We start from the raw sequence: 7,246 nt of genomic DNA, 5'->3' as shown, positions 1-7,246 counted from the left end.
GAGGGGCGGGCCTAAGGGCTTGTTCTCCATCCCACACTTGAAGACAAAAATGTATGTTTAAAATTTTCACTACTCCACATAAATAAAGATGATATAAAAATGAAAATCTAGTTTGTATCCCTCACTAGAGACTGTATACCGCCCCCCCCCCCCCCCCCCCCCACACACACTTCAAATATCGTTCCTACAGGCCGGTACAGATGTGGACAATATGTAGAGGCTGACGTTAGGAGCCAGTTCCTTTTATCTTTAGGATTTTGTAATCATGATTTCAAACCAACTGTATCAGCTAGTTTGCTCCACATACTGACATAAAACACATTTGTTATTATATATTGGAATAAAACAAAAATAACTACAATATATCCAGTGTTATTTTCTTTAATCATTCATGGAGGAAGAAGGAAGTCCTGGTGAAAATATATTACAGGTAAAATATATTACAGGTAAAACAAAACAAAATAATATATGATGCTTATTCCAAGTGCTAACTATTGTAAAATTTGCTTTAAATTGCTAGATGCCAAAAGTGATTAAGTATATTACTTTATGGTAACAGTCGAAAATTAGACTACCAATTGTTTTAACCTCTGTCAAAGGTAGCAGGCTTTCTGCCAGAACATAATTCGAGGTTACGTAATAAAAACAAAATATATTCAAAGGCATATATTGGGTAGTTATGAATTTGAAATGTTTTATTGGACCATTTTATTTAATGCACTTTTACAAATTTTAAACAGCAATTATCTTACTATAATCTATAAAAAATTTAAAACAAAACATATCCATTAATTTCCGAGATTTTTTAGTACATACATGTAATTGTACCCTCTACCTGCGTACCCTTTAGCAGAAACCCAGGGTAGGGAACCAATTATTTGGTGTAGAGTATTTTTAATATGCCATAAAGAAAGCATTGAGACGTTAGTATGGAGTCGTTATGGGCTGTCGGTGAAAATTAATTTACAGGTAAATAAATGTGAACTATAAATATTCATATGTGAACAAATTGCAATACCTTTTTTTAATATATAGTTTAAGTACATACTTGTCTTTCATTTTCACATTGTAAATATACCAAATTGTCATGTTTATGTATTACATTTATACTTTTGGTTTACCACTGTGACACTGAAAACCTTTGGCCCATAACTGTTATTTAGTCAAATATTAGGCAAAATCTAGACTGGAAATGATTTATGCTTATTAAATCTTGTTTGCAATTTATTTATTTTATTTTTGGCATCAATCAGTCTTGTTTATAATAGCAATATGTATGCAAGTTTGAGATTCTGTGTGCGCTATGAAAGAAACAATCTTAAAATTAGTGGCGAGAAATTCAAAAGTTTTGTCCCTTGGTATAAAAATCCCGGTCAATCATAATTACTTTAATAAATCAATTCTTTTACTTACGGTGGTTTATATTTATGTTAGTGACATAAATCGGTTCTTTAAAATACTGCACATAATAACATATAAATATAAATGGTGTTTATAGCTGATAAAGGGTTACAAATTGATAACCTATATTTGGAAAAATAATTTTACCACTTTTAATTTGCAACTAAGATGCTAGACTAACGTAAACCAATTTATTCATCATTCTAGTTTACGAACACTACCGATGTTTAACGATTAAGTCGGCCGTTAATGACTGTAAAGCCGTAATCGACATGTAGGTATTCGGGGTCGCGTTTTTGGCGACATGATAAAAAGCGTTTAGAGTTGCGGCCCTTTGCTTGGTGGTCGCTACCTATCCAGTATTTCCACGTTGTTTTAATCAAATTCACACACAGCTTTCTCACAGCGACATTACTAGGAAATGCGTGAAGACTAAATTTATCGGCTTTTGTATTGCTACAGCCGCCAACAACACGCCGTTTAACATAATAAACACAAAAGAAGCAATGAACAATGGCGCTGACTATCGAAAGGAGTTCCCTTCGTGACGTCACGGATCAATTCTTACGGAAATTCCCGAAACGAATTCAGCTGGTTCTGTTTTTCAGGGGAATATTTTTAAATGGAAAATATACCGGTATATAATTTTTTTACATTTTTATTTTTTATTTTCTAATCATATTAAATAATAACTTGATTGATATAGCTCAATACATCATACATCTGGAACAGCACTTTAACAAAAAGCGAAAGATATTGTCAAAAATTAGGAAAGATATATTAAAAAACACCCTGAAATGGGCTATATAAATAAATAAATAAATAAATAAATATTCATTTCATGGTGGGTTTTTTCGAATATGATTTTTATGTCAACTCGTGATGTGTGAAAACCATATTTTCACGAACTGCGAAGCAATGAGTAAAAATATTGTTTTCCCACATCACTCGTTGACATAAAAATCGTATTCGAAAAAACTTATGAAATAGCCTTTATGTATTGTACCTGTTATCTTTTATATTTTGTCATCATACATTCAGATCCTAAAGAAATAATTCTAGTAGTAGTAGTAGTAGCAGCAGCAGCAGCAGCAGCAGCAGCAGCAGCAGTAGCAGCAGCAGCAGCAGCAGCAGCAGCAGCAGTAGTAGTAGTAGTAGGATCAGCAGAAGCAGCAGCAGCAGCAGTAGTAGTAGTAGTATAGTAGTATAGTAGTAGTAGTAGTAATAGTAGTAGTAGTAGCAGCAGCAGCAGCAGTAGTAGTAGTAGGATCAGCAGAAGTAGCAGCAACAACAGTAGTAGTAGTAGTTGTTGTAATAGTAGTAGGACCAGCAGAAGCAGTAGTAGTAGTTGTTGTAATAGTAGTAGGATCAGCAGAAGCAGCAGTAGTAGTTGTTGTAATAGTAGTAGGATCAGTAGAAGCAACAGTAGTAGTTGTTGTAATAGTAGTAGGATCAGCAGAAGCAGCAGTAGTAGTTGTTGTAATAGTAGTAGGATCAGCAGACGCAGCAGTAGTAATAGTAATTGTAGTAGTAGTAGTAGTAGTAGTAGTAGTAGTAGTAGTAGTAGTAGTAGTAGTAGTAGTAGTAGTAGTAGTAGTAGTAGTAGTAGTAGTAGTAGTAGTAGTAGTAGTAATAGTAGTAGTAGTAGTAGTAGAGTAATTATTACATGTAATCTGTTTGTAGTGGTTTTCTGTTGGGGCATGCTCAGATTCAAGACTATACCGCGATTGTGAAGTTGACGGAACGGGTGAAATGCATGACTTTGGTATGTACATTCCTTAAGATCCATTTATTTGTATACAAAACCATTGCAATAAGCTATCTTCATTTCCTGAAAAATAAACTGAACAATTGATATCAAAACATTCCTTTCATTTATACTTATTTTCGTGCTTATATTCAATTAAGTTTCCAACACGCTGTCCTGTGCAGACACTACAGCTATCTATCTGTCCAGGACTTTTATCATCGGACAATATGTGGCAAACAATTTCCAAAATGTTATTTTCAGAATTTGGTATAAAAACATGTTTCACATTCCACAGAAATCAACGTATTAAAATAGTAACATATATCCCAAATTTAATTTCAAATTATGCCCTAATTAGGCAAGATATACGTGCATCTGAATCCGAAGTATTCAATGAGACTGGTTTAAACTAAAGATATCAAACTGTTTTAAAATTGTGTAATCAAGGCCTAAAGCAAATAAAAGATTCACTTACTCCAAATGGTAGACTGAACAATTGTGCTACATTGAAACATAATCTCAGTTTATATGAACACTATTTTATTATATTTTAGATTTATCAGCTACATCCCAAAGAGTGGTGAAGGAGAAGTAAAGACCAAAATATAAAAGAAATTGACCTTGATGATACTGTACTAAACAGTTACTATTATTAAAGGGACATTCCTGAGTTTGCTGCATTGTAAGATGTTTCCGACTAATAAAATATTTCTACGATTAAACTTGCATATTAAATATAGTTTCTTGTTTAGAATATCAATGTCTGTATATTCAATGTGTTTCTGGTCGTCTTAATATTTGTAAGAAGCCCAAACTGGATTTTGTCTTCAAATAATATTTTTTAGGAAATAAAATGAAAATTAACCTAGTACAAATATTAGAACGATCAGAAACACGTTTAATATACAGCAACTAATTTTATAATCAAGAAAATATATTTAATATGTAAGTTTAATCGTAGAACTATTTTATTAGTTGACAACATCTTAAAACATTGTAGCAAACTCAGGAATGTCCCTTTAACAGAGATACTAAATTTATATTATAAACAGTTTATTCAACTAATCAAGTGTTCATTGACAACTATTTCAAACATTTTTCTCGAAACCCTGATATTATAATAACCGAACAAATGCTATCGCATCGATTTGAACCTATTAGAAAAACCACTAATGATAGAAAATCACAAAGCATTCAATTTAAAATTATGCATCGATTTAAAAACTACAAATTCATATTTAAATAAACGTGGTATACAGCACGATAATCTTTGCACATTCTGTATTCAAGAAGCTGTAACGATAGAACATTAATTTTAGTTTTTAACAGCATGTATACACAACAATGGTAGGATTTTAAGGTATGGTTTGACTTAAAAACAGGGTCTACTACAAATATCGAATCATATGATATGCTACTAGGAAATCCGAAATACGGTATTCTACTTAATCACTTGTTAGTTTTAATATAACAATACATTTATAATTGTAGTTCTAACAATATAAGGCCAACATTTTGCGTTATAAGTTATAAGTATTTATAAAATATCATAGAGAAATTGAAAAATATGTTTTTTTAAGACGACCAGAAACACATTGAATATACAGACGCTGATATTCTTAACAAGAAAATATATTTAATATGTAACTTTAATCCTAGAAATATCTTATTAGTCGGAAACATCTTACAGTGCAGCAAACTCAGGAATGTCCCTTTAATGTTACCTATCTGTGATATTTGTATTTTCGCACAGTTCTTTACACTGGTTTTATTAACTTTAGAATTTTTATATTGATGTGCTCATCACGTAGCCGATGTATTTTTCGCGCTGGGGTGTCGTTAAAGGGACATTCCTGAGTTTGCTGCAATTTTTAAGATGTTATCGACTAACAGAGACTTTTTAACGATTGTAATTACATATCAAATGTATGTTTCTGCATAAAATATTACTGGCTGTATATTAAACGTCTTTCTGTTTGAGCTTATTACAAATATTAAGACGACCAGAAACACATTGAATATGTAGACACTAATATTCTAAACAAGAAAATATATTTAATATGTAAGTTTAATCGTAGAAATATTTTATTAGTCGAAAACATCTTACAATGCAGCAAACTCAGGAATGTCCCTTTAAATATTCGTTCATTCATTCATTCATTCATTCATTCATTCATTGTAGTTAAACAAAACAAACTTTTTACGGACCGGGTCAGAAACCTGGCTTTACCTGGAAGTTTACGTAGATACATCTAATACTCTTTAATGACAACAATTTTGTATGTGTGTGTTTATTCAGGATGTCGTCTTCCTTTGCATGAATTCGGGAAAATACTGATGACTGGGAACGTCCTCTGATGGCCAGTAGGATTGACGTTGTCGTTTCGGTGCTATGATGGTGCTTATACGTCTGATGGTAACACGACAACGTGTGTTGCAGACGACCAGTGGAGTACAGCGAAATGTAGACGTAAGGAAAATTCCAGAGAATCTTCTTAAAATAAACTAAACTGAGGGATGAAATGTTACACACAATATAAACAGAAAATATCGGTTGTGATGGTGTAGTGTGAAAGATGAGGCGTGAAGTTCATTAGATTGGAGATTTAATTACTACAGTATCGTAAGAAGGTGTGAATGTCGTTACAATGCATATTCAATTATTATAATGAAGTGCGAATTTCGTTAGATTAGAGATTGGGGTATTGTAGTGAGGTATGGATGTCGTTACATTGGAGATTCAATTATTATAATGAAGTGCGAATGTTGTTAGATTGGAGATTTCAGTGTATCAATGAGATTGGAAATTTAATCATTGTAGTGATGTTGTGAATGTCGTTGCATTGGCTATTTAATTATTGTAGTGATGTTGTGAATGTCGTTGCATTGGCTATTTAATTTTATTGTAGTGATGTTGTGAATGTCGTTGCACTGGCTATTTAATTATTGTATTTAGGTGTGAATTTGTTAGACTGGAGATTTAATTATTGTAGTGAGGTGTGAATTTTCTTCAGATGAGAGATTTAATTATTGTAGTGAGGTGTGAATTTTCTTCAGATGAGAGATTAAATTATTGTAGCGAGAAGCTTTAGATTTGATATTTAATCATAGTACTGAGTGTGAATTTCGTTAGACTGAAGATTTTGTTAATGTGCAAGTATCTCTAATTATAAAAAAAGACCTGTATTATTTCTATAGAACCAGCGACGTGTGCAGAGCTACGAGAGTGTAACCGCGACTATGATGACGGTGACTACTGGTTACACCCGGCCGTTCTCCAAGGCAACAGAGTCAAACCGTCTTGTAGTCGCTTGAACACGACACAACCGAGAGAATACGTCAGTCTCGTTGGGCAAAATATTGGAATCTTTCCCAAATTAAGTAACAAGAATTGCAATGGTGAAAAAAAAACTAACTTGTTTGAGCAATATTAAACAAGGAAGTGCAATATATAGGAAAATCCTAGTAAACCTCGAGGTAAATGAATACGCAATACACATTCATCTCAGTGGCAGATCAAGGCGCTTTTTTTTGTATCTAAGATGCGCAAACAGTTTTCCAAAATATACACTAAAATATGTCATGTATGGGGTGAGATGATACACGATTGGATACAATTTATCTAAGGAGCTTTGTAAATATATTTTTTTCCAAATAATTCAAAAACAATTTGGATAGGATCGTTGCCACCTACCCACTTGCTATTAGCCCCCTCCCCCCAATTTAAAAAAATAAATAAAATAAAATAAAATAAATAAATAATAAAAATGGAAAAGCCTACAAATTACAGTGATACGTTGACATGTATAGATGTTATAAGTAACGGGTTTGCTCAAATAGCTACACGAGGTATATTAGACATAATCCCAATTCGGGGTGCGGGATTTAGCTCATTCGGTAGAGAGCTCATCTTTAGGTGCTTGGGTCGCAGGATCGAATCTTCTCGGTGGACCAGGCTACCACTGGGGGGTTTTCTGTTCCAACCAGTGGCCCACGACTGGTGTACCAAAGGCCGTGGTATGTGTTACCCTGTTTATGGAAAAGTACATATAAAAGATCCCGTGCTACTTTTTCTACGTTTGGATCCCAATTGTT

The sequence above is a fragment of the Gigantopelta aegis genome, chromosome 4 (assembly GCF_016097555.1).
Source record: "Gigantopelta aegis isolate Gae_Host chromosome 4, Gae_host_genome, whole genome shotgun sequence".
Classification (NCBI taxonomy): domain Eukaryota; kingdom Metazoa; phylum Mollusca; class Gastropoda; order Neomphalida; family Peltospiridae; genus Gigantopelta; species Gigantopelta aegis.
Note: the sequence above shows the minus strand (reverse complement) of the source record.